This window comes from Falco rusticolus, chromosome 7 (assembly GCF_015220075.1).
Source record: "Falco rusticolus isolate bFalRus1 chromosome 7, bFalRus1.pri, whole genome shotgun sequence".
NCBI lineage: Eukaryota > Metazoa > Chordata > Aves > Falconiformes > Falconidae > Falco > Falco rusticolus.
In genome coordinates this window covers 47,091,421-47,111,878 of record NC_051193.1, presented here as the reverse complement: position 1 = coordinate 47,111,878, position 20,458 = coordinate 47,091,421, and the positions used below count along the sequence as shown (strand labels likewise).

Sequence of the window (20,458 nt, the reverse complement as noted above, 5' to 3'; positions counted from 1 at the left end):
TTTATCTGTACAACCACTCAGAACAGTAGTAGAAGCTATGGGGAAAAGAAATTACAGGAAAAGACAACTTTTTCTAAGAATTAACGCTGTATTAAATGCCTTTGGAGAAGGAAGGAGAAAAGGGGGAAATGGCTCTTTTAATGTATCAGGGCTTTCTATTTGGACTTAGGATGTAATGCATCCATATGAACAATGAGAACAATTAGTCAATGACTTTTAACTTTCTTAGCCAGCTCTGGGACACTGCAAAAGAAACCCAGATGTTTTTTGATTGCACATTTAAAATCAAATGGTGTTATATCTTGCTCAGTGCAATGCAGAAAGTTTCTAACACAAGAAGTCAGTTACTATGTATGCTGTAATACCCTGATCTTAGCACAACTAAAGTAGAATTTATAAATGAATCAGGTAAGGAATAAAGATAAAGCACACCATGGAAACACTGTGTTTATCACTCTAAAATACTCTTATACAGAAGGACTGGACATAGGGTACATGTGTTGTGTATATATAGATCACATGTACCAACACATGCAATTGCACTGTTAAGCTAAACTACATGTATCAGTTCTATTTAATAAATGTTCGCATAGCCTGTACCATAGGACTGCAAAGTGGTCATTCATCTTCTAGTCTGTTGAAGCACACTGACATATAATCTAGCAAAATAATTTTTGAAAAGGCAAATATAAAACCAAACTGCACTAATTCTTTTTTATTTGAATGACAGGTCTGATGAAATGATTTACTTTAAGTTAGTAGTCAACAATTTTTAATGATGTTCCAGGAGCTGAAGTCCATGAGAACTGCAGCTATTGAGATTCTATGACAGTATGGAAACGTGTTCAGATACATGTTTAGCTGTCTTACCCAAAGAAATGAATTTTGAGGGCTTCACTTTACACCCTCTGCTATCACAGATAATGTTGGCAGCTAATTCCCATGCCTTCTGGAATACTGGCAATAGTGAAACTAGAAATACAAAGTCCGTAAAATTTAAATTGAGGGTTCTTTGTCCCAAGGCATGAATACTGTGTATCCTTGCTCTTTGAAGAGAATTGAACCCGGACTGTCACTTTTTGCTTTTAGTCATGGTGCATAACAACTGTCTCTCATTTACTCACATCTCATTCACATTTATTCAAGAAGAATTAAACTAACTAGGAATAGAAACTTACACTGTTTGGATAAGCTTATGGTAGCATAAGACAAAATACAATGATCTTTAAAAGGAAATCCACATTTTAAAAATAGTAATTTTAAAATTTTAGCTCTTTGAAAATATTGCAGATTAGGATTTTTGAAATATGTATGCATTTCTACTTTAGCACCAACTTTCTGAGGAAGGAGAAATGTTCAATTTAATTTATTTTCCATCTGGTAATAGGCGCTTACTTCATTCTAAAGATGACTGATATGCTGATCACATTTAAATGCAAGAATATATCACTAATTAGGCCAGCATTTTCCATTCACTTCTGTTGTATTTAGGCAATACTTGTTCCGAAGAATGTTCTAGTTTTTCACCCATATTTAGAAAACGTATTGTGTATCATGGTGAGATAGTCTGATTCCTGCCAGATATGAATAAAAAGGCAACACAACGTTAGATAATTTTAGTCATAATGATACCATTCAGTCGAATCACAGTTATGCAATGCTATGTTTTCACAGCATTCTGGAGTTGTGGTAGGATACTAATTTCTTGGCATTGCAGCCCAATTATTTTCATTTATGGATTCAGAGGGTGGAGGGAAACTTGCCATGCTAAAATTTGAAGCAGCCCTTTAGCTTTCTACTTTCAGTCCCTTGTTGTACATACACTATTACCGTAATAGCGAAACAATTCTGTTATTACAGAAGAGGCAAATCTGACTGATTTGAAAAAAATCAATGAACAATGTCAGGGATTTTTGGACAAATAGTAAAGGAAGGGAGTACAGGGCATAGAGGAGTCACGTCTGAAGCAGATCTGCTTTGTGGAATGCAAACCAAAGCAAAAATGCAAAAAAGAGGACCATCTTGTTCTCTTTATCAGCTACAGTTTATGCAGATATCTCTTAATCTAACACCCACCACAAAGATAAAGAAAAATGCAGTATGTTTTGGAGATAGTGTCAATTATTTTCTTAAATTCCTAGACAGTCATGGCTCTGACTCATCCAATTTACTCAGTTTAATAAAATAAGACCCCGTGGGAGTAGCCCATTGCAAAATTCACCATAACTATCTTCTGCCTCCAATGTGAGAAATGAATTCTGAACATGTGGACAATTTCTCCTTTATTTGCTTAATTAACTGTTGAGGTACCTCTAAAGAAATTCTGTCCTTATCACTCTGGCAACATTGAATTTAAGCAATGCACAAAACTTTAATAAGGAACTCTGAATTAATGCAAACCTTTTCCAAGACTTTTAAGAGGATGAAGTAATGCTAAGGTAAAAAAAAAAAAAAAGGAATAACAAATTGGATAATTATGAGATCAATAAACAATTAAGCAATTCACAAAAGCTATTCAAAACACCTTTCTTAACATGAAGTCTCCATGTTAAACACAATTCTTAGAAGATACGTCATGTGCCAAGCTAAGACAAGCATGCTGGTGATACTGATTTAGGTGTCTTAATTGTGTTGTTACCTCCACAGACAGCTCTAAAGAAAAAAAAAAAAGAAAAAAGAAAAAAAGAAAAGAAAAAAAAAAGAAAAAAAGATCATAAACCTAGCACTATGTTTTTCCCCTGCCAGACATCCAATTGAATTTTGTTTTACTGAATTTGCAATTTATAAGCAGTGATTCATGTATAGAAACAGTAAACTGTGATAGGAACCTTAAATTCAGCTAAAGATCTGCACTTGGAAAGCCTTTCTCAAATACCAGTTTTTAGTCATCAGAGCATTTCTAATTTAGTAAGAGACATGCCTTCCTATGCAAAGTCATGCCAACTGACAACATGAGAAATGGAGACATCACCAAGCCCTTTGGTTGTGCTGGGAGCTTCATAGGGGCAGGTTGGTCACAATAAATTGTCCTTAGCTGTGAATTTCACTTTCCTCCTGAGACTCTGAATCTCTTGACCTCTGAATCACATTTCAGAGTCCACATACTCTCCCAGGCTCTCTATCTGCTCATTTGCAGAGCAGGGAGGGGATTAGTGTCTGCATAAATAGAGGGGAGCTTTAAAGGAGATGATTGGGTATCAGAGAATTCATTACCATTTCAATAAAAATACCTAACACCAGTTGCTGACTTTATACCTTTCCATACATTTTTGCAATGCCTAGATAAGCAAATTTAATATAGGAGAAGCAAAGCAAGTATTGTCATGACTAAATATCTCCCACAAAAGTTAAGGCCAGCTGTATCAGGTCCCAGCCCTTAACACAGCCAAAATTTTTACAGGCACTTGCAGATATATAATATACTTGGCAATTAGCTGTCTAGATCTTTGACACTGAATTGGTCCTAAACTTCCACAAATAAGGAGTAATGCAATCAGTTCCCTAGGTTGAAGGAAAAAAGAAAATCTATATATTCATGGGGCACTATAGAAACCTTCAATCTAGCAGTGGGAAGTGGTTTATCTACTAAACACGCAAGTTGACACATCAAGAAGTCAAATGGAAGTAACGTTGTGAATTATGACAAAAAGAACTTCATAGTTTTAAAGTTTGTAAACTACTCTGACATTGACAGAGTAGGTAGAATTTCAGAGTGTCTAGAGAAAAGAGTTTGGGCACTGTGCTTTTCAACCATTCCAGTGTATAAATGGAAAATAAATGAATAATAATTTCAGTGTAAAATACATAGAAAGCCTGAACAGATTTTACTTGAATACTCCTTATTCACTTGATTAGAGCTAGTATATCAAAGTAACATTTGAATAAGATCATGTTTGCAAGTGTTTACTCTTAAGAGTAAGACTTGTCAGGCTTGCAATCTTGCTTAATTTTAAGGAAGGAATTTTTTCTTTGTTTGTTTGTTCCATTCAGTGTATCCCTGAGGTAAAATAAGTCAGGAGGAAAAAAATCACTAAGAGTCTGAATATAAAATAGTTAGTGGTATTACAAAATTGCTGGCAGATCAGGAAAAAAACTTTCTTCAGAATGGAAAGATAAGAAGTTTTTGACTTATGTCTCCAAAATTGTTTCACTAATGGAATATTTAAAGATAAAATATGTACATGTTCTTTTGTTTTCCTCTCTTACTCTGCACTGAAGCACTGTGCTTTATATATGGTGATACTGACTGCAATAAAAATCGTGCTTACAAAACGCCTTTTATTTAAGGACCTCTCATGCAACTGAAAGCTTCAGTTCACATAACCTCTTAAATCCCACTCCCACTTCTTAAATTATATGAAACTGGTTTTAATGTCTGAACTCTTACAAATGAGTTAGGCTGCAAAAATTTCGGAAGGATTTGTCCTGCAATATGCAAAAGTAATTTCTCTTAAGTTACAGAGAGGTAAAATGGAGCACATGTAGTCTGTGTAATTTGTTTCAAACAATTCATCAGAAGCCACACAAAGATCAGAGTCAAGGAATCTTTGGTGGTGAACACTACAGTAGATAAGACTGTCCATTCAACTGTATTTAAAGGTCTCTCCTAATTGCATTTAGCCTTTAAAAGTTATCATTTGATGTGGTAGAGGGTGAAAGTTGTGATACAAGATATCATATTTTTTCTTGCCTTTGGAAGGTGGGGAATATTTTCATTACTTGTTGTGGAAAAAACTTATTCATTCTTAAACCTTCCTCAAAGCAGTTAACTTTTTTACCTAGCTGCCATATAGTAAATGTTATAATTCCTATGAGATCTACATGACTACTGTGTGGAGATTTCTGTCCCTTTTCTACACAGAAAGTTACATAGAAGGAGGTATTTTGCTATATATAGGAAAATACTATTCCCTGCTATTTTTCTATAATGCAACCACCTGTGAAATGAATCATCACTTTAATATGTATTAAGGCCAAATGCACTCCAAAACTTTCAATAGCAATCTGCCCTCTTGAACACACACACACACTTATATGAATACATAGCTTTAGTAGTGGAAGTAGTTCAAGTCATAGAAAATTAATCTGACAGCTCCTGTAGTACATCTTTTCCTCAATATAGAATTTGCTTTAGTTACAGTGAGGCTGCATTCTGGTCTATAGCTCCATCTGCGTGGAAAAGCTAGCAAGAACAGCAAGTTTTTAAACTGTTCTTTAAAAAGAGCTGCAGAAATTCTCAGAAACAGTCAACTGTTAGCTTTTCTCCAGTCCTCAGACACCTCTCCCAACTGCCATGACCATTCAATGACAGTCACAGTCTTCAAGAGACCTCTGACACCAAAGGTCTCCTTGGAAGCTCAGCATGAGAAAAAGAGCTTCTGAACTCTGCTGCCACTGGGAGGGGATGAACTATTGACAGGCAACATCTGTAAAGAACTCTTATCAAGGAGTGAGGAGCAGCTCACAGCCAAAGTTAGATCTCCAAGTAAGCAAACTGAATCCATGTTGGCCTCTGAAGTCATTTGGCTGGTCCCACGGTTGGTCAGTGGTTTGAGAAGAGGTTACATGAACCTCTGCCAAGGGACTTTGAAGAAGCAACTAGAACAGAGAAAAGAGAAAGGGACCATCCCAGAGAGTGTCTGCTAGACTTAGGTCTTGGTTTTCCAACTCCCAAATGACCACCTATTGTAATAAGTTAATGGAACAGTGGTGCAAAGTTCAGCTACACTTAATTGATTTAAAATGTAAGGACTGAAACATTGCATAAAGCACAGTCAAGAAAATGAGGGATATGTAAAAGTATGCCTCATCAAGTTACAAAATGCTGGAGGAGTTAGAATACAAATAAATACATTATACGAAAATTATCCTAGATGATCACTTTTGTAGGATTTCAATAGTAGGGGAAGTTATTGGCTTCAGTGGGAGCCATAAGGGAGCAGTAAGGAACACATAACTTCCTTCCCTGAAAATCCGTAACCATACTATGTGGAACATACATGTGGAATAAAAAGTAACAATTAAGGTAGGGTATGAATTTTCAAAATGCTGATTACTACACTGACTATCCCAACAGACATTCTTAGTCTGTGCTTTGGTATAACGTAACCCAACATGCAGCAGCTATGCTAGCACTCAGTGCAAGTTCAGTGCAGGTTAGTGTGTTATACTCGTGCCATCCACATTGTTTTCTCCCATAAGCAAGCACGTGAGATCACTTCATTCATTTTTAAAATCCTGCAAAACAATGATTATCTATCCAAAGCCAGGGTACAGCAAAGGGTGCAAGAAGGAGCACAATGTAGCGTAGAATAGCAAGGTCAGAAGTATAACTTTGTCTCTAACCTCATCCTGAGTGTCCTAAAATTAGGAACATTTGAAAGGTCAGCAGGCTTTTTGTGGTCCCTGCAGTATTGAAAAGGGGTGACTGAGTCTGCAAAGGATTCAGGTTCCCATGATCTTGTATAAAACCATTTCACCTATGTTAGGAGAGCGCAAAATACTAGACTTTCACTTTTGTACTGTCTGAATTCCATCACTCAGTGATAAATGACAATACAAGCCACAAGGAGAATCAAGCCTAATAAGTCCTAGTTTTCATTTGGAAACACTGATACAACAACTCTGAACAGCATCTTATGAAAACACATTACAAGAAGAATATGCACTATTATCTTATTCAGTGACAGCTTAAATGGTAAAGAGGAGACAATTAAATAGAGTATCAAATAATATACCATCGTTTCACATTTTTGTTAGCTATAGTTGATATATACAGCATGGGTGGAGAGTAATAAGTAGTGGAAAGAAGGTTAAAGATGAAAAAGAAAGTATGATTGTTACAATCTGTCACTTCAAAATATGCCTTATGCACATCTGTACTGATGAGGCATCACAGATGGGGGAAAGAACTCTGGAAGCACTAATTAGGTCAAGTTCTCCTAAGACTTGCAATTTTGGTGATTTTTTTCAGAAAAGGTGAAAGAAATAAGGACTGGATATCTGAGGACATAGAATCTGTTAACAATTTATAGTTGATAGCAATTGCATGTAGTTACCTCTGAAGGAATGCCCTTTGCTACCTCAGACAATACTTTCTTACAGTCCATGACCTCTCAGGCTAACTACATTCAGCTGTAACAATGAAATTGCCCACTACTCCGGGAAGACTTTTGAATACAGGAAACACAGTTTACATGAAAAATTGACTTGGATTATGAAACACACTATGAAACTCAAAACTAAACAGATAAAGTGACCACCAACCTCACCTTTAAGTATGAAATATGTATCTTTGTTTTAGATTTCCATCTGTATTTTTTTCCAGAAGAGTTCAGAACAAACCACGTCCAAGAAATCAGGTGAAGAGTAACTAGAAAGATGAGAAGACAGCCCACTGAGACTGAACATATTTTCAACCTATGTTACCAAAAGCTATTACGCAGAGATACAGGGGCAAACTTATTTAATGCTTTCCTCTGTTCTGTCTTCCCAAACCAAGTACGTGCATTAGCAAAAGAAGTAAACAAGTTAAACAAAGTCCACAAACTGAATTATTTTATGAAGATCGAAAATTACATTTCTAGTCTAAAATGCTTAACAACCATTCACAGCAAGAAAAAATGTGGACAGAGCAATGTTTAGTGGCTTGTAAGCAGAGGGAAACAGAGAAGGATATACCAACTTTGACACCTCTATATTTAGCCCATCTCAGACTTGGAAAGAAGCCTGGCACCAGGACCAACTATGGCAGGAGTTCCTATCTGGATTCATATCCAGAAGCCTAAGCTAGAAAAAAGCTCTGGGACATTTTGGCTTTAGGTGTTGAACTCCTGTGTCAGCTTAAACGACGGGCTTTTTCAGGCTGGAGGCCCAGGCTGCTGATTAGTCAGCATTTCAGAGGTACAACATGCAAAGCTTGCAAATCTCTCCACTCTAAAGAGAACTGTGAAGGAGGCAGACACTTGATCACAAAACTAAGTTAGTGGATGGGCTACTGAGTGGACAGGTCAATATGCACAGTGAGTACCTGTTCGCCCTCAGCATGACCTTCAAAATTACTCTCCATAAACATTTCAGATTTGACAAATTAATAATTTCAATGGATGTTTTTCTAACTAACCCAAACAGAAATCTGAGGTACTGAGATTGAGTCAGAATACTGCCACAAAAAGCAGATCACCCAAAAACTTCTTGGGCCTTCTGTTAGCACTCTCAGCAGAGAGGGAATGATGGACTGTGCAGTGAAATCATTTTGGGGTGTTCTGTGCATTCAAGCTAGACATGTTTGTTGATGACAGGGTTGGAAGTTTGGTCATGAATGCGCAGGCTACATTCCTTTTACCTGCAGAATCACAGGCTGAGGGTACAGGGGACTCAGAACCACCTAGTCTGCCCTTCTGAATATCAAAACATACAAAACACAATAAAGCATATTTCACTACAACGGCCTTTCACAAAGACCCAATATGTGTACATGGACTCTGAGAGATAGAGAAAATGCAGCTTCTTCAAGCAGTTTTTAAAATGGTGAATTATTTTCACCATTAAAAAATCTACCCTTAATTTGTAATCTGAATTTATAAGACCTCAGCTTCCAACTATTTCTTCTTCTTATAGTTTTATTTTAGAAAGCATTTAAGCATCTATCTTTTCCCCTCATACAATAATCATATCAGTTCTCAAGTTTCTTAATCAATAGACTAAAGTTTGAGCACTGAATTTTTCCTTTTTTTTTTTTTTTTTTAACCCAGCATCAGAGTGGTTTTGTGTCTCTTTTCTTCCTTTTTAACATAATTTTCAAAATGTGGACTAAGTGAAATGTAAATAGTATCCCAGTTTTCCCACTGAAATTGTTAAAATCACTATTCTATTTCCCTGCTTATTCATCCAATGGTACAACATAGTCTTTTTTAACAATATCACTTTGGGAACTCATACAGAATTTCTTGCCTGTTACGGTCTCAAATCCTTTTCAGACTTGCTTTTACAGACAAATGTCCCTCATTCTGAAAGGTGTATCTTGTATCTGTCCTCCTCATACATAATATTTGCATACCAACATCACTCTGCACACCTGTCTTATTTATCATGCTGATGCTTACTGTTGCAAGGAAAAACTTATCAAATCATGTGATTTAAATTATAGTGACTTAAACTATAACCAACATTTAATAAACTGGCACTCACTGCCAGCTCAGGATCAGCAATACAGCAGATAAACCATAATATTAGATACTTACAAAATGACAATAAACACCTAAAAACTTCTAAACACCTCTATATAATTAATCCCCCAAAGTAATATCGCTCAGATCCTCACGGACCACATGGGTTACAAGCACATCCTCACTTCTGGGAGTGCAGGCTCCCCTGCTTGCTCACTCCTTTCAAGACATGGGTGGTCCCAGCCCTGTAGGATCCCATGCTATCTGTTAATGCACAGGCCGGGAAGAAAGCACTCAGAGTTTACACATGCATTTACAAAGTGTGGGTCCCTGCGTGTTGCACCCTGTGCAGTCAGTAACTCCACTGGCTCCTTACAGTATCCAATGCAGAGGCAGCTCAGTCAGGCCAAGCCAAAGGTTACAAGGACATGGGGCAACATCTGGCAGTGTCAAACAAATTTTTTTGCTCTGTTTCTCTCACCTGCCTAGCCACTCATGCTTAAAAAGTTTCATGTTTCTTTTATACTTTTTTCCCCAGATTTGTTTCAGAAGTTTGGTTTGTTTTTCGTTTTTTTTAGGTTTTGGGTTTGTTTGGGTTTTTTGTTTTGTTGTTGTTGTTTAAATTCTCCTCAATAGCATCATCAGTTTGGTGACATTCCCCCTCAGTTATCTTGGCCACACAGTTCACCCTCATGTTCCCATCCCAACAGCCAGCTGTGGGCCCTACATTTAGGTTAAGTGTAATTCTCTGTCAATGATCTGTCTAGATCATTGATACAAATATTGTAAAAATGTTACAATATCTGTATAATTTGTTCAAATATATTTCCCTACAACACTTAGTTTTGAATATCTGACCAGTACTTCCAAGCTATTTAAGTATCCTATGTAATTCAAAGTTTAAGTGCACTATATTTAGATAGTAACTTCTATCTACCAACCTTTCAGCATCATCCAAGAGTCAAAGTGTTTGCTTGATAGAAAATACTTCCCATAATAATGTACTATTGCAATTAAACATTTCCCCTGCATTAATTCTATATCAGCTGAATCCTGTGTTGGATTTTCTGTTATTTTACCTACAAGTTATGTCAGACTAAATGGTTAATGATTACCTGGTTCATTGCACTTGTATCATCGGAATGTTTTCTAGATATATATTCTGGAGTACTGTTTGGAAAAGTATAAAAAGACTATTGATCTAAAAATATTTACCCCTAATAGAAGTTTTCCAATATCCTTTAACTTGCTTTTTCTTTTCATAAGAATTTTTAATCATGATTTTTCCAGGTAATAAATAGAAATAATTCTCAGTTCTGCATCACTACTGCCAATAACTCTTCATAGGATAACTCCAATAAAAGCAAGAATAAGAAGAAGGATAGTCCCTCATTTCTAGTATATTCTAAGCCCACCATTTTACAGCTTTTTTTCTTTTTTAATAGGCCTTATCTCTTTTCCTCTTTTTTTTTACCTACTATATAGTGCTTTGTTTGATTTGGGTTTAGTTGCTAAATTTTGGCATCATTTTGCCTTGTATCAAAGACAGGCTCAGAGTTGAATGTGAACTCATTTATGATTTGGGTTTTTTTCTCTTGCAAAAGAATATTTTCCTAGAAACTGTCCAGTTCATATTCACAACCTTCTGTTCATATGTTCTCTCCATCAATTTTTCTTATAATTTTCCTCAGGTTTAAAAGATAGGTCTTTCTGAAGCAGCATCATTGGCTGCATTTTACCTTTCATTTGCTATAGGCAATCATCAGCTTCATCTTTCTCTGCCACAAAAAAAAGGAAATCTTATCTAGATGATACTTTAAATCGGATGCAATACCTTTTGTGATAGGAAACTATTAGCTATATTTTCTGCAATTCTAAATGACATTCTACTACTGCTGCATGAGATGTTTATACATATCCCCAAAAGTGAAATTTCCCATTAAGAAATACAATTATTTTTTTCCACATATGTGGAAAGTTACTTATGGACTAAGCCATCATCTGCTATGGTTTCATTCAGCAGCCTTTAACAGTTACCTCCAGGCCTTTCCTTAATGTATACAACTCAATCTCAGGGCCAGACTACTCAGTAAAATGTAATTACAGAAAGAGGGATATCAACATGAACATTCACTGAAGGTGAGGTTTTTCGACCTCAAAAGAGAAATCCATTATGGTTTTAATTCCCTGCACCACATACAGTCAAAATTCACACGGGCGTTAAATGCAATAAAACTCTTATGAAGTGGTAGACTGCACTGCATACGAGCAACCTGAAAGGCTAATGGGGTCACCACCCTTCCCCTTGAGTAGCTGTTGTCATCAACAACCCCAACAAAAATGAACCTCAGTTCTTTAAATGATGTAACAAATATAAACGCTTGCCTCTGGAAAAATAATATATAACCACTTGTAGAAGAACCTGCCTGTCCAATAAGGGCTCACAAATAAAGCACTGGCAGAGGAAAATTGTTGTAAAACCAGACAGCTAAGTAAAAATCCTTAACACAACACATATGCCCTTTGGCAAAGAAGCTCATGGAATTTAATAAATTTTTGCACACTTCATTTGACACTTGCATGCATTGATGGAGGAAAACTATAGTTCCTTAACTTAACCCTTCTCTGTCCTTGAAGATCTTCTTCTATAGCCTTAAAAAGCAAACTATAACATTTTTGCTAAACTGACATGTCACAATATTCAGTTATTGATGTGAGTAGTCAATGCACAGAGATTACACTACCACCAAATTCTCTAACTCATGACTGAGGATTCAGCCCTAAAATATGACATTTTACAAAATATCTTGTTTTGTTAATACAGATTTATGTTTTGCTGTGGCAGTAACAAGGACCAGATTGCTTAATTATCCATCAATTATTACATTATACACAGATAAAAAAGAAACATTAATACCTGGAACGCCATCACAGACTCCAAAGAGAACATGGAACATTTAGAATTTAAAAGTTATGGCATATTAATTCAAAATGGTATTTGGATCATCTTTTTATGTCTGCAAATATAAATACTTATTGTTTATTTCTGGAACTAAACAAGTTTTGTACTTCATTTAGGAGAAAGAAAACAAAAAAGCCACAGAACAGGATCAATCCTGATGAAGTAATTACTAAAGCTCCAGTTGAGATTAGCTGGAGCAGAACTGGGTTTATCTTTGCACAATGACAGAAGAGAAGAGAAAGAAATGTAAAAAGAATGAAACTGGTTGTATGAAAGTGTTACTACAGAACCAACTACTTCATATGTGTTGCAGTGCTGCATTAGAACAGAACAACAGGCATTAGTGAATAAAAATCAAAACTATCCTTTTAATTTATTCTCTGCAAGACAGAATTCGCACTTACACCATTTATGCATAGCCCTGTCACCCCAGCCTCTTCCACTTGTTCACTAATAGTTGGGTTTGGAGATTAAAGAGAAAGTAAAATGTTGGTTTATAGCTGATGAAGACCCAGTAATTTTCATCCCTAGCTCCTTACTTCAAATTCCAGCCAAGACAATGGAATCTGATAGGCTTCAGTGATTTAATGCCTGGGCAGTAGCCCAGTGCATGAGAAGTGAGGTGAGCACCTCCCATCCCCACTCCAGCTGGCCACCTTTGTTGACATCTCAAAGACACTGGGGAAAGTTCAAGGTGCATGAACAGAATTAGTGCCTGCCCAAGTTCTTAAGGCAGTCTTTTGCTTAAGATCATGCCTGAAGTACAGTGATAAACAGTGTGAGGAAACCTGCACTGTTGTTACTCACGCTGCACTCTGCTTATCAATAAACCCGCTCTTTATGTGCTTGGCTGTATTTCCCATGTAACATGGCACATTAGTGAAAAGACTATTGCCGTGAAAGGGAAGAAGTTTGTAAGCAAAAATCAAATGTGCCGGAGATGTAAAACTACGTTAATACATTCTAAAATTACTGCTACTGGCTTTCAGGGTTAGTCATGACCCTTAGAGCAATCATTCTTATATATATAGTGAAGGAAAAACACCAACTCCTGGGCCTTCTACAAGTCAGTGCTATACATGCTATAGTGTCCATACAAACATGAAATGAAACCACATTCATATTTCTGAGGATTATTTTAATGCACAGGACTGTTTAGATCCCATAGCTGCAAATAATGGAAAAGAGATCCCTCAAACACAAAGAGCATTACTGAATGCTCAGAATTGCTACTGGTTCACAGAAGAAACTCTTCATCTAACTTAACTTGCTGTGATACTTCAGAGTAAGCTTTATGTAGTTGCAGGTGAAACTGTTGATGCTGTAGTTTTTTTGCTTTGTTTTGGGGTTAGTTGGTTTCCTTTATAATTCTCCTGCTTTCCTGGTTTTATTGCTCCCCCACAGTTCTGACCTAACAAGTACAAGCTCTGCAGCAAATACTATGGGAGATTTTATTCAGTGGTCTGATGCTGCCTCTCTCCCTTTCACAAGCAGCAAGGGTAAATCTTGTCTCAGAACTGCGAAAACAGAATTTCAAGAGTTCTTACAGTGGTGTTAGTATTTGAATTTACAGAACCTCTGTTATATACCTGAAATGCATTTTTATCTGCCCAAGGAATAGATTCAGTCCTGAGAAATTAATTGTTGTTTCTAATTGTCAGCGACTGCTACAATTTGCTTGCCTGCAGCTATCCAATTAACATAACACCACTACATAAAATATTGTATATGCTCAATGTCCTAACAAGAGTCTCACACTCCACTCCTATCCAACATTTCCTCCTAATTGGGTTCCAACATATTAGAAAATGACAGCGAAGAACATACAGACAGACATATGCAAAGAGATAACACAATCTTCAACACCTTCTCCTATTGCTGTGCAAAGTTCTATGGCAATATCCCTGGTTGTTGTGTATATTGAGAGAGAGAAAACCGTGAGAGAGGGAAGAAAAGCTCAACTCCAGAAGTGGAAAACATGTAACTTGTGCCCTGAGATATTGCTATGGCAACATTTAAACAATGAACAGAAAGCCCCTGCAGGATTCTGCTCTTGCTTCCTTGGATACCAAATGTAAATCCTGATTCTCTTTTATTGTGTGCATGCACAATGCATCTGATTTTTGCCTTTCCTCTAACAGACAGCAAAGTATCCAGGCCCCCTACCAGGAACTATGCGTTAATTCACTTCATGTATTGCAGCTTGTGAATATGCAATTAAAACACATCACTGGGACACTCATCTCCCCTCTTGCGTCCCCATTCTACACACCAAGAGAAAAAAACACCCATGACTAGTACAGCTAAATAACAGGTACTCTTCCTTTCTGAATAACATCATTAAATAAACCACTCCGCAATATCACAAGCCAGCTCCAATGACTTCTGCCAGTACTAGAAGCAGACACAGGATCCTTTCAAAGGGCAGGATCCTTGCCCACACTGCTAGACTCAAACATGCTGCAAGGCTGCCTTGCAGACCACTGTGGGCTCCTGCTATTACTAAAGCCTTCTCATCTGGGTTCCTGTGAGGGCAGCACTTTATAACCAAAAGAGGCTTGTTTTTCACTATGATTTCATAGAGCAGCTGGCAAGGGCATGGTTGGGGCTGCAGGAGAGCCCTTTGCTAATGCTTGCCCAAAGTCCCAGTCAGCTTGACTACTCTAAAAATACTTGGTGGGTGCTAATGTGCATTTATTCAGAGTAATTTTCCTTCCAGACTGAAAGTGGCACTAATTCCAGCACCCTTCTCTCTCTCCTCGTTACCCTCACTAGCAATTAGAAACAAAGAATATCTCCAAAGCCAAAGTGAAGGCACACTGACAAGACCGAGATGGAGGCTCTCTCACACGACTGCTGCCCACAGTGCACTCCTTCAATGAATATATACTGCAACTTCACTCCTGGACAGCTTGGCTTGTGGGTTTTTCACCAGCACCAAGCTCTCTCAATACAGGCTAAATTCCTGTCCTGAGCCCCATTCAAAATCTTCCTGTCTCATATGGCTAGGGCAAGAATCTTCATGTCAAATGGAGACAGCTTTTTAGGTACAGGCAAATCATTTTAAAGCCTATATGTAGGAAGCCATGGCAGCATTTTGGGAATCCCTTTCTTTTCCTCCAGTTCCACACCAACTGCTTGTATTGGTGCCCATCTAGGGCATTCTATCTTGGGTCTCAACCCAGTCTGAATGTTCGTTTTCATTAATCAGTTCTATCAGGCTGGGAGATACTGTCTCCCAAACACAAAATTTGCTGTTCCAGCAAACTGAACCTGCTCCTGTTCTAGGTCAGTGCAAGTCATTCCCAATACGTGAAAAGACACGGACTAGCTAGCTCCTTGCATTGCTAACCTACAGTTTACCAAGAATACCTGAAGTCTGAGATGTGTGATCTCTGACCTGGAGAACAAGTAGAACAAATGGAGCAGGAGTCTCCATTGGAGCGCTCTCTTTCCTTCTGCATAAGCATTTGGTGTCTAATATACACATAATGGTGGCTCACCTGTACAGGGCCCAAGTCCCAGCTGCCTGGGGTTATTACCAAAAGGATTGTCCATGGTTTTGAAGAGAAGACAACCCGCAGGACCAGCATATGCTACTGAATGACACACCTGTCAGGCACATGCAAGAGAAGCAGCAAAGACAGCCAGTTCTTGCCTCTGCTAGAGGAGATTTGTTGCTCCTCATTTAGCTGATGTTTGGATTGACATTTTGGCCATTTATTTTATGACTAGCCCTTTGGCCTCTGGATAAGCCCCAGCACAAATGCTGAGAAATGCTATACGCACTCCCACTTTGAGACTGAATGAGTTAAACTCAGGGTTGTTCCATGTGTCTTTTGGCTACTGTATTAAATGAATCATTCAGTGAAGTGTGAAACTGTTGCCTCTTTAGAAGCAGACAGGCATCCCTAGCTTTTTAATGTTGACAAGGTTTGCCTATTTCAGCCCAAACTGGTGGCTAAATTTTCCCAGTGCTTCCTTATTGCATCAAGAAAATCCTCCTGCTAGTTATTGTACAGAAATGAATGGGGCACCTATGGCAGCTTTCTATTGTCAAAAACTGGAGTTGCTCTATCAAATTTTCTGTTTATGTGTTCACTTGACAGCAATCTAGGGAAAAGCTTGGAGATGCCTTTTCCTTAGCCAGCTCCTTTTTCCCTTCAGTAATTACTGAGCAGCAGCTTAACATAAATTTAGCTGCTCTATTACTGCAACTGCTGATGTAAGTGTAGCCCACAATAGGGTACAGACTTATAATGATACAAGAAGGAATGGAGAACAGAGTTTTGCACTTATTTTCAGATGCTGACAAACTTATTGCCCATTTTAGTGTCCCACCCAGGAAGCATGTGCCCAGAGAAATAAACGAGGCTAAAGTACTTCATACTAAACCGATTAGCTATACTGAGAAAGATGGGAGTAATTGGAGCCGGAAGGAACCAATTTTTACTGTGTCTACTTCCCTCTTTTCTAAACACAACAGCACACAGGGTCTGCTTTGTTTGCGTGGCCAAAACAAAACTCCCAGAGGTTTCCTTAGGAGCAGAATTGCACCCTAAATCTTAATCCTTTACAGGTAGCCAATGTTTAAGAGGCATGACCTCCAAACAGAAGCACATGGGACATATTTGAGAGACAGAAGGTCTATTTTTATGCCAAAGATTCAGGACATTCACATGAAGTAACAGTGGTGATGTGAGTGAATGGAGAAAGAGAGGGAAAAGGAAAATGCTAATATTTATTTATGTTTTATCTAGGGAAGTTAGAGCTCTGGTTTGTGTGTTTCACACAGAAAGCTTGTGAAGAGGGAAATGCTGCCAGGAAAAAAGCCTTAAATTCCGGCTTGTACCAACACCTCTTCTATCCCTGCCTTTCTCGCCCCTCCTGCAGAGTAGTGCAGCTAGAGGGAGAAGTAAAAATGAGTGGCAAAGAGAGTTCTGCACCTTGACTGCCAGAAAATACCTATATCTGTTCAATGGCTCATTTAATTAAACAGTTTCTCTCGTTCCAACACTTTGGCCTAATACTTTCAGCTGGAGGCCTCTACATGTGAAGGCCAAGGTTGAGAAGGGCAGAGAGGAGGGAGAAGAGAAGGGGAAGAAAGAGAGAAGAAAATTCCCTATCTAAAAGCTAAGCAGTCATGCCAGGAGAGGGTCAGAAAGTGGCACTTTTCTCCACAGGAAAACAAGGACCTCTATAACACAGTGGTGTCATCCTCCCTTTATTCCACAGCCCCCACACCACATTTCTCCAGGAAGCGAGAGACATTACTGGTCTGTTACACATCATTGCTGATCTGTGAATCCCACCATCTACAAGCCACTTTTAATTATTTTCATTATGAGCATAATAACAAAACCTTCTAACACCACAGTACCCTTCTCACTGGTCGACAGTCAAAGTAAATCTTCAATCTGCCATGAAAGTCCTAGGGGAACCTGAAGGATCACCACAAACTCACAAGAATTTCCTAGGAGATCTGGAGGGTACGGGTGGCTAGTACAGCAGTTTCCTAACTCCCCTTCAATAGAAGAATGTCCTCTCTGCCTGTTACTGCTTTTTCCTTAGCAATGGAGTGTAAAACGTGCCTTTCTCTCAGAGCTGCCTCCTCAAAAATCCACTAAAACCCCTTGTCCTACTCCTCCCCGCCCCCCCCCCCCCCAAAAAAAAAAGCGCCATTCTTCACCTCCCTGCTTGATTACAAAATTTTTCTATTAATACCATATTGATCTGCAATGTCAGACTGGATGCCAGCATTCAGATCAGAGCCCTTTCTGTATTTTAAACACTTGCTAAATAAATAAATAAAGCCCCTCTGTGCACGCAATTCTATGCACTTGCATCCATTTATACATATGGGCAATCAGACAGCACCCCCCACTCACTGCAGGGGCTTTCTCAAAAGATTTCTTTGCTAGTGAACGTTCAAAAATGCTTTTGAGCCACACAGGCAGGCATCTGCAACATCTTACCAAGGCTAGAGTTTTACTAACAGGAACATTTGAGATACTGTGAGAATTCAGTTCTATCCTTATTCCCTTCCCTTCTCCATTCCCAACCACCCCCCTCCAGCCATTATCAAAACCAGTCAGATTCTTTATTCAGGTGGGGGAAACATCCAAGAAAAGAGGGATAACGAAGAAAGAGGAGAGCCAATGGGTCACATTTCCTTTTTGAAAAAAATAATAAAATGGAAAGTGCACTTACTGTATCCTCAAAGACTATCCGGCTGGAAATCCAAGCGGTTATGAAAACCAGGGTGGGGGAGGGGTTAGAAAACTATTCATTTCAGCAACCAAACCGAAATTAAAACAAGAAAGGAAATAAAAATAAAGGATATCCAATTGCAATTTCCCAGCAATTTCATTCCATATAGGTGCCAATCCAACCCAACACTGCTGAACTCTCCCCCTCCGGCAATTTTGCTTTCTTCTCTGTCCTTTATTTTCTCTGTGGCTTTCAACTTTTCTGCTTAAAAATGCTGTAGTGGAAATGTTGCTGTTTGCCTTCACCGGAGAAGAGTCATTTAAAATAACAGGAAAAAAACACAAATCCTTGCAGAGGATGAATGGTCCTTCTCCTTTCTGAAACTTTTCATTCCACTGTGGATCCTTTGCCTAGTTTCTTTTTTTCTGAGGTTTTCTGCCTCTCTGGGTCCACTGTTCTCCATTGCTCACTGTTTGTTTTTTTTCCCTGGCGAGCAGAAAGGGCTGTATTTCTTTTTAAGGAACCCTCCATCTGTGTTCTTTTAATGTAATTTTGTTATGACACTTAAGATCCAGGTCTTGCCAGGCAATTTTCTTCTTCCCCCTTCTTTGCTGTACTATCAATTATCCAGTCCGTGTGTCTCCACATTTGAACGGGGATTCCCATTCTTCTTTTTCTCTATCCCTCACCTCCTTTAGGAAAGAATCTCCTTTTGCATTTAAATGTTTATTTGTGTCTGTCAAAACAGTAAACTTTTAGTCTCTCTCCTCCCCCCCTCCAAAGATCTGATTAGATTTCCAATCACAATCCAGTGCGCAATTGGATTTTTGATTTCGGCAAAAAGCCAGCAATCCACAGCATCAGCACCCTCTCCTCGCTTCAAACTCCACGTTATATCCTTTTGCCTTCCCTCCAACTCCTCTGCATTTTCATAATCTCACATTAAATGGAATGGAGGAGGGAGGCAGTAGAGAAAAATTCAAGATTCCCACCAGCTGTCAAGAATAAATCCATCCCCTTGTTATTTTTTAAACACTTAGGATGGGTGTTTTTAACGCCCACTCTCCCCCTTTGCCCCCCACACTTCTCAAAATCTTTCTGATGTTAAAACTCCCCCAAGGGGGCACAAAAGAAGCCCGGGGAGGCGCGATTTGTCCTCTTAGCTGTAAATTTCACAAGCACCCTTTGCTTTTCATTTCAGCTTCCTCTCCATCTTTTGTCCAACAGCTATACAGATCCAGCAGCACCGAGACAGATAAACTTCTATTTCTTCTTTGAGGAGAGAGAGGGAAAGACAGAGAGGAAGAAAGATAAAAGCTCTCCAGTCTCTGCCTCCCTTTTCCTCCCTTTCTCTGTTTCAGTGCAGGTCTGATCTCATTTCCAAGCTCAGCCTGGTGTATCTCAGATCTACAAGTTGGATTTCCCTTCTGCACAGCAGTGAGTTAGTCTCCCATCTTCTTCCACATGCCAGTTATCTTCCCCCTTTTCTTCCTTCCTTCCTGCCTCCCTCCCTTCCAAGATGATACATTCCCAGGAGCACAGCCGCTTCGTTCAGTTTTTAGTTTCATCCCTGAAATGCATAGCCCTTTGCACAGCCGAAACCCTTCTTCCCTCCCATTAGCTTCAGCTTGAATTCTCCCTGTGTGTGCACGTACGTACGCATGTATGTATATATCCAGTTCCAGACAGCTGCTGCTGTTGCTGCTGGGAGTAGCTCCGCTTTTCTGTCGCTCTGGTTTTCTCTTACTCCCCACCTTTCAGTGGCACCCCAGGATTTGCAAATGTCCCAGGGCCAGTCTTTCTGGCTACACTCCTCCTTCTCCCCTTCCGTTCTCCCCCCTCTGTTGGTTTTTTTTTGTGGTTTTTTTTTTTTTTTTACCCCTTCTCCCCCCGCGCCCCCCCCCCCTTTTCTTTGCTTGTGATCAGTAAAATACAATTACCCAATTACCTCCCATCATCTTAGCACTGATTGGTCAATTGCATTAACACTTGATGTCAGGGAAAGGCTATGGGAGCTGTTCCGACGTGGCACTGCTGCCATCTGGTTGACAGTCTGGGAACAAACTCAGGGTTACCTTAAGAAATCTCGAAGTCTGAAAGCAGTAATTGAAAAACAAGG

At 38.8% G+C, this 20,458-nt stretch overlaps 1 protein-coding gene across 2 annotated transcripts in view; it reads right to left on the bottom strand.

The window, feature by feature from the left end:
- Window positions 1–20,173, bottom strand: part of LRRC4C (leucine rich repeat containing 4C) — a 97,519-nt gene extending 77,346 nt beyond the window's left edge. For both annotated transcript variants that reach the window (XM_037396090.1, XM_037396091.1), the window contains exon 1: window positions 18,340–20,173. The gene's annotated coding sequence lies outside the window, so the exon portion shown is untranslated. The remainder of the gene's footprint in view (window positions 1–18,339) is intronic.
- Between the last annotated feature and the right edge of the window lie 285 nt (window positions 20,174–20,458).